Here is an 8,414-nt window from a genome sequence, read left to right on the forward strand (position 1 = left end):
CCGGCTGGGTCACCTGAGTGAGGGGTATGATGTTGCGAGACCCGAAACGCTGATGACCTTAGGATACATTACTGAGGATACGTCCCAGGTCCATGCAATGTTTTTTCGTTTTTATTCCCGTGTTCTCAAAGGCTTGATATAGCTCGATATAGCTTGTGTCGGCCTCATCGGCAGCATTATGGGTGCACGCAAGTCTCCATCCATCCATCTTCAACCGCTTATCCGTAGTCGGGTCGCGGGGGCAACAGCTCCACCAGAGTGCTCCAGACTTCCCTCTCCAGAGCAACATTAGTGACTTCCTCCTGGGGGATTCCGAGACGTTCCAAGGCCAGTGAGTCGATGTATTTCCTCCAACTGCGCCTTGGTCTGCCCCGGGGTCTCCTCCCAGTGGGACGTGTGTCGAGGACCTCCCTAGGGAGGCGCCCGAGAGGCATCCTAACCAGACGCAAGTCTCAAGAATCTGTATTTAGCTCCACCAACCAGGAGTACAACATCAATCCTGTATTTGCTGTAGCTTTGGCAGTGGTTCAGGATGGCAACACAATAGCAAATCAGCTGAATAATCTGCCATACTGTTAGACATTAGTTTACTTGAAAAAGGGAAAGTCCTGAGATAAAAATGGCAAAATAAAAATTACCCATGAAAGCGTAGGTGATTTGTGCTCTTGCCAGCATCAGATTTGTCTTATTATGGTGCTGCAACTTTCAGTAATTCATTAAGAACTGTTCAACTGTATACCATCTGGCTTCAAACGGACGCCTCGATCCTGCCTGACCTCCAGCCCACAGTGCACATTATTTGTAAACTAACATATGTTTTGAAAATAATTGCCTCTGCTTTTATCAAAATTATGCAACCTGCATGTTGCAAATGATTTAATAGAAAGTGCCATTGCCTCTAAACTAACTTAAAGATGCAATCTGTACGTTTTATGTCCTCTCGCAAAGGAGAGAGGTCAATGGAACTGTAACACCTGGGATTCAAACTCGGATCCCCTCTCCTGTGTGGGAGACCAAATATACAGGTACAGTATACTGCTCAAAGGAATCCCCACATGCATGGAATATATTGGGTTTATGAGCTGCAGGCATGAATACAACCAGTAGGCAATCTAGGCATCTTACTCGACACATGTTAGTGATACCATATTACTGACTCTACCACATACAGATTAATTTAAATAAAAAATGTCTTAAGGAAAAAGTGGAAGATTGCAGCTTTAAGATGTTTTGCCACATCTTTACTTAACGGATAAATAATACTCTTGTTACAAATAAAAGTAAAATGTACATATAAAATTACAAGCATTAGCATCAAAACCAGATCCAAGTAGCCTATAGGCCTTGCCGCCTACTTATGCAGAATGGTCCATTTCACAATCATATTATTGGATAATTTAGTAATGTTTTCATCACTTTTATGTTGCAGCTTGTTGGTGCTGATTTTAATGACTTTATGTTGATTTATTAGTTAATCTATGTTTTGTATTAATAATTTAAATCTGCAAAGTAGCCTAACTAATGTGATCAAACATTTATAGTGGAGTAAAAAGTACTGTGTGTGCGTGTGTGCGTGCGTGCGTGTGTGCGTGCGTGCGTCCATCCGTCTGCGTACAGCTAATTGCTGGAAAGATTTGCCTCCAGGATGGAACCTAGGTAGGTAATTTCATCTTTTCGTGTGATAATCTTGTCAACCACTCTAACCAAGAAGCCATCTGCCTTGCTGAGATTACTATTTGATCCAAAAAGAATGGATTCAGTTGTTCCCAGGTGTAAAGATAGGTTGTTATCAGCGAGCCAGTTGCAGAGCTGAGGGCCTTTTCAACCTGCAGTTTGTTCCTGTCCGAGACCAGCAGTGCTGAGTCATCTGCGAACAAGAACAAGTTGCAGTCACAAGCTGATGTCATGTCGTTTACATATATGTGACTAAATTTGACTGAGGGACTGCCATTGGATTTTTTTGAATTTTCGTTTTTTCATGTCATATGAAAACAGGGAATCATAGCTTCAAATTGACATATTGGTTGTTCAGTTTGGCCCACCAGTTTTGGAGATATGGCTCATAGAGTTATGTCTTGCAGAAAACAGCGAGTTGAGAAAACAGGCTTGAAAGGTTCACTTCTGTGGTCTCTAACATTACACCTAGCTACATGTTTAAGCATTTATTTCATATTTACATGTCGATTTCAGCTCTGACACTTATTTCAGACATGCTCTAGTATGTGAAGAGTCTGCCTGTGCTATAAATAAAAATTAAAAAAAGTTTTTCTCCTCTGGTGAAAAGCTGTAATTTGCGCGATGGCAGTCTCTCAGTCAAATCTGGTCACATATTAGGAACATATATATTAGGCCCTTCATTGTTTTCCCCACTAGGCTGTGGAAAAAACGCCACTTGACATATTTCCAAAAACGCTCCTATCCTGGTAGAGACCTGTGCCCCGAGGGGCACTATTGTTTTTTTAGTTGGAAATGTCCCCAAAGGACTTTGTCTGGTCCCTTTTGGCGTTTACGTTGACACTTAAGGGACTTGAATTGTGCACAGTTCCATTTTTCCAGGCAGTCATCAGTCACTCCAGCCCAACTCCAGGGCATGAAGCAGTGCAAGCTGTGGCATTTCGCCCATGATATGATTCATCAAAGTGAAAATGTCTAAAATAGCTTTTAACACTAAAATGCTCAGTTTGCTGCCATGTGCCATCTGTTTTCTCTGGGAGAAAGGGGCTGGGGGGGGGGGGATTATCTAATCCTCACAGATAAACCACACTGTAAAATCACACGTGTCCATTTTTAACTCTGAGTTAAACCATTCTAGACGGGAACCCCTTTTGGTGTTAGCATTATGTTATGCTTTAGCTATTGAAAAATAGCAGATCTACAAGCTCATAGCGCGCCACCGAGTGGCGCGCTACGAGCTTGTAGGTCTGCTATTTTTGAAAAATCAAAGAACCAAAGCAAAGCAAAGTTACTATATTTACCCAGGGTAACTAGACTAAGCATCAGATACTTGTTTACCACTTGTTTACCACTACCACTGACATAGAAACATAGCTTTTTCAGAAAACTCGGCATGCGATTTGAGATACATTTTTAGAATCTGATCTCAGGTCAGAAGGGGTTAAATGAACACTGAGGATTTGAGCCTATACCGTGCTAGGGCTGCGATGAAAAGGGGGGTGGAGTGAAGTGGAGCACGAGCATCCCCCCCCCCCCAACCCCCGTCCCGTTTAATAGAAAGCAGGATCCCCTCAGCGCGCACATTCTTCCCCAGCGAGAGAGGAGGACGCAGCGTCGCTGAGCGCAGGACCAGGAGTATGGATGGAACTGGAACATGATGGGGTGATTTGGTGCTATTACCGTTAAAATAAATGACCTGAACCGACCCGACAACAGATGGTGTGTCTGTCTGTCCACTTGAGCAACATATAAAAAGAGCACAAGAAGATGAATTGTCTTTTTACTTTATGGCTACTCGTTTGTGCGGATCTTTCCCAATTAATATTAGGTAAGTGAGTCAACCTCAAAGTCTCATCGTTGAGTGTGTTTTTATTATTATTATTATTATTATTATTATTATTATTATTATTATTATTATTATTATTATTATTATTAATATATAATATATTATTGTAGTTTTTAGTGTGTAGTTTTTTGTGTCTGAGAGCAATGTATCAATACAACTCGTCCTATGCTGTGTGAAATACTTACAAGCCTAAACAGATGTTTTATCGGATTGCAATCAGATCAGCATCTGTTTAGGCCTATTGCCAATTATACCCTATACAAGGACTAGGCTATGTGCATTTTGCACTCGTAGACAAGTCCTATAGCCTACAGCGAGATAACAGGAAATAGTGTAAAATGTATAGTAACATTTTAAAAAGTTAATGGCGCAGGCCTAAAGTAGCTATAAACAAAAGAGTAAAATGTGGCTATTAAAGTGTAGCCTATAAGCACTAAGCAGTAGGCAGGCCTATTACGCCTATATATGATCAGTGTGAATATATAGCAAGCTGCTGGAAGTGTGCTGTGATGACACTGATGAGAGGATGATATTGTTTATTAGAAATATTGTGCAGATCAACTACAAGGTGTGTGTGTGTGTGTGTGTGTGTGTGTGTGTGTGTGTGTGTGTGTGTGTGTGTGTGTGTGTGTGTGTGTGTGTGTGTGTGTGTGTGTGTGTGTGTGTGTGTGTGTGTGTGTGTGTGTGTGTGTGTGTGTGTGTGTGTGTGTGTGTGTGTGTGTGTGTGTGTGTGTGTGTGTGTGTGTGTGTGTGTGTGTGTTTTAAATGTAACCTTTTTTTTAGACAATTAAATGCTTCATGAGGACCCATGCACAAATGAAAGAGCTAGGATTTGCTCATCATGACATTAATAGACCCCAATTACTCGATTTTACAGTTATTGCAAGTTTGGCTCAGTGGACACAAAGACAATGGTATTTTTTATGGATACCATAAAGCCACTTTTTGTTATAAAAAAAATCCCCCTAGTGACTTTTAAGAGGTTTGCCTCTGGCATACTCTCCAGCCATTGCTCCTGCTTTGACGAGTAGCAACTGCTGTGTTCTTAGTTTTATATTAGCTTAGTAGTTTCTTGATGTATTGTTCTTATTAGTCTTTTTTAGTCTGTACTTAGTTTAGTGGTTAGCTACTTACTCTCTCTGAGCCTCCCTGGTAGTAGGTTTTTGGTATTACGGATGTCATATGTTTGTCTTGTCATGTCCTGTATTTGTTGTTACTGGCAGAGCTGTGTAACATTTATTTGCCTCTTCTCTTGGCCAGTGCACACTTGTAAAAGAGACTATAGTCTCAGTGTGATTTTACTGGTTAAATAAAAAAAATAAACTTGCTTTATTGTCAGAATAAATGGTTGTTCATTTGGTTGTTCGAGTTCGAGTCACATTGATGTTTTTATTTGAAAGAATGCTAATACACCCGGTCCCCCACCACCCAGGTTTTGATGATAATCTTTATTTAACCAGACCATTAAATACAATTCTTAAGTATGGTGGCCAATGGTGACCTGGCAATCAATACTCAACTTCATACAATCATGAAATAACTAGTTGCCAGTTGCCTTACCGCCAGGTGGATGTTTTCTGGCTATAGATCTTAGAGATGACAGATGCTTCTCATTGACATATTCACATATTTAACACTGTGTGCTGAATATGGAAGTGGGCTCTGTGATCAAAGCAGAGCATTAATATGAGGTGAACCGCTGGCATTATAGAGCGTCGCAGTCCCGCCCCCTACCATGGCCCAGGAAATGATTCTCCGTTCATTTTCCTCATAGACATTTCAGAAAGTATTTATTTAAAGACGTTTACGCCGCGGACAAAGCCAACTCGAGTCGTGACAAATCATGACAACAAACACAATTTTTTGGGCCGAACAAATATTATTATTTGTGTTGTCATGAGTTGTCACGACTCGAGTTGGCTCTGTCCGCGGCGTAACCGTCTTTAAATAAATACTTTTTGAAATGTCTATGGGAAAAATGCATTGGGATTCATTTCCTGGGCCATGGTAGGGGGCGGGACTGCGACTCTCTATTGCCAGTATGAGCACAGCTTTTGTCCATTCATAATTTATGCCAACCCAAGATCAAGATTGTTTTAACCTTTGAATGTGTGTCACTACATGGAATCTGGTCTGCTCTAGTTTAAAGAAGAAATGCTAACACCATGGCCCCTGAATACATCTCGGGGGGGGGGGGGGGGGGGGGGGCGGGGGCTCACGGGGGTGGGGGGGGGGGGGGGTGGGGAGCTCACACACAGTACAGATTCAGGCTCAGATAAACCAGGCTTATCTGTAGACATGGCATAAGCCGTGAATCAGAAGCTGAACATATTGTTTCTGCTGTATCAATGTTGGTCACCAATGTTAAGTAGCGTGTATAGGGCAAATAATAATAATAATAACCAGATCAGTGGCCTTGTGGTTGAGTGTCCGCCCTGGGACTGGGAGGCTGGGGTTCAATCCCCAGTCGGGTCATACCAAAGACTCTAAAAAATGGGACCCAGTGCCTCCCTGCTTGACACTCAGCATCAAGGGTTGGATTGGGGGTAAGTCCCTGCGACATACTAGCGTCATGTCCAGGGGGTGTACTTGTACATCAAGCTGCCTCACGCTACAGAAACAGGAGATAGGCTCCTGCCCCTATGGGCCTCATGGCTCGGCAAGGCTACTTTATAGGGCAAATATGACTGCAGTCTTAAATATAGCCTATTATATGTCTAATTTCAGACAGTGTTGGGATCTCATTTTAAAACATGTTTTCTCTCAGCACAGTGAGCACACTCAGTTCAGTGAATAGTTAGTGTTTGTTGTTTAGAGACTGGATTCTGAAAGTCAGTTATTTCTCGGGGCTGTTCCTATTAGGTAATCTGGTGTGTGTGTGTGTGTGTGTGTGTGTGTGTGTGTGTGTGTGTGTGTGTGTTGGGGGGGGATCATGTGCGTGTGTATGTGGGAACGTGCGTGCACATACATACATACTGTATGAGTGTGCCTGTGTGGGCATGCGTGTGTGCCTGTATGTGTGTATATGGACTAGGCCAGTGCTTGGCAAATGTTCGACTCTTAGATGAAATGCTAGCAAAAGGGGATTAGGCTGGAAAAACATGGAAAAATAATCTGCAGGCTTGCTGCTGGCTGCCCTCATGATTTAGAGAGCCTAGCATTGTGTAGATGGGCTGTCCATTACGATGCAGGAGATTACGCTGCCACCAAAGGCCTAGAAAGCTGTGACTGTGTGAGAAGCTAAGCAAAGCTGGCTCCAAGTGCACCAGATCATGCCTGACCCGTGGGGTCACCTAGTGGGTGAGCCCAAACGAAGGACAAAATCTCATTAAACATGCATGGTATATTGCGTAATAGCCGTCATGTTTATTCACAGTTATGCCCTGTTAACCACTTAACCCATTTAGGCCTGACGTCGAAATAAAAAAAACGTTCGCTCTGAAAGAATATATATTCAAAGATGTGTGCCGCATTTTTACGATTTTTCAAAAATAGCAGACCTACAAGCTCGTAGCGCGCCACTCGGTGGCTATAGCTAAAGTATAACATAATGCTTAGTTAAAACACCAAAAGGGGTTCCCGCCCAAAATGGGTTAAGCCCTATTTTATACTTTGACGTACAATGGTGTTGTGCAAAAATAGGGTGAATAGCTGACCTGCGAGTTCACAGCACATCGTGTCACAATGGCTTTTGTTTTTGCTATTTTTTAAAATATGTGACATGCCAGGTTGAGAGTTGTTAAAGTTAATGTCACTGAATCAACGCATATTGTGTCATTGTGTCATCATTGTTTTGATTCACACTATATTACTCAAAACATAATGAGGTGCCTGGAGGTTTAGCACAGAGTGAACATGTTCCTTGTATTGTGAGTTCAAATCTGATCCCTTGTCTTGTCTCGCATGTCTCTCTGCCCTCATGGTGTCATGTCTCTCTGTCCTCATGGTGTCATGTCTCTCTGCCCTCATGGTGTCATGTCTCTCTGCCCTCATGGTGTCATGTCTCTCTGCCCTCATGGTGTCATGTCTCTCTGTCCTCATGGTGTCATGTCTCTCTGTCCTCATGGTGTCATGTCTCTCTGTCCTCATGGTGTCATGTCTCTCTGTCCTCATGGTGTCATGTCTCTCTGCCCTCATGGTGTCATGTCTCTCTGCCCTCATGGTGTCATGTCTCTCTGTCCTCATGGTGTCATGTCTCTCTGCCCTCATGGTGTCATGTCTCTCTGCCCTCATGGTGTCATGTCTCTCTGCCCTCATGGTGTCATGTCTCTCTGCCCTCATGGTGTCATGTCTCTCTGCCCTCATGGTGTCATGTCTCTCTGCCCTCATGGTGTCATGTCTCTCTGCCCTCATGGTGTCATGTCTCTCTGCCCTCATGGTGTCATGTCTCTCTGCCCTCATGGTGTCATGTCTCTCTGCCCTCATGGTGTCATGTCTCTCTGCCCTCATGGTGTCATGTCTCTCTGCCCTCATGGTGTCATGTCTCTCTGCCCTCATGGTGTCATGTCTCTCTGCCCTCATGGTGTCATGTCTCTCTGCCCTCATGGTGTCATGTCTCTCTGTCCTCATGGTGTCATGTCTCTCTGCCCTCATGGTGTCATGTCTCTCTGCCCTCATGGTGTCATGTCTCTCTGTCCTCATGGTGTCATGTCTCTCTGCCCTCATGGTGTCATGTCTCTCTGCCCTCATGGTGTCATGTCTCTCTGCCCTCATGGTGTCATGTCTCTCTGCCCTCATGGTGTCATGTCTCTCTGTCCTCATGGTGTCATGTCTCTCTGCCCTCATGGTGTCATGTCTCTCTGCCCTCATGGTTTCATGTCTCTCTGTCCTCATGGTGTCATGTCTCTCTGCCCTCATGGTGTCATGTCTCTCTGTCCTCATGGTGTCATGTCTC

This window comes from Electrona antarctica (assembly GCF_951216825.1).
Source record: "Electrona antarctica genome assembly, chromosome: 2".
NCBI classification, from domain to species: domain Eukaryota; kingdom Metazoa; phylum Chordata; class Actinopteri; order Myctophiformes; family Myctophidae; genus Electrona; species Electrona antarctica.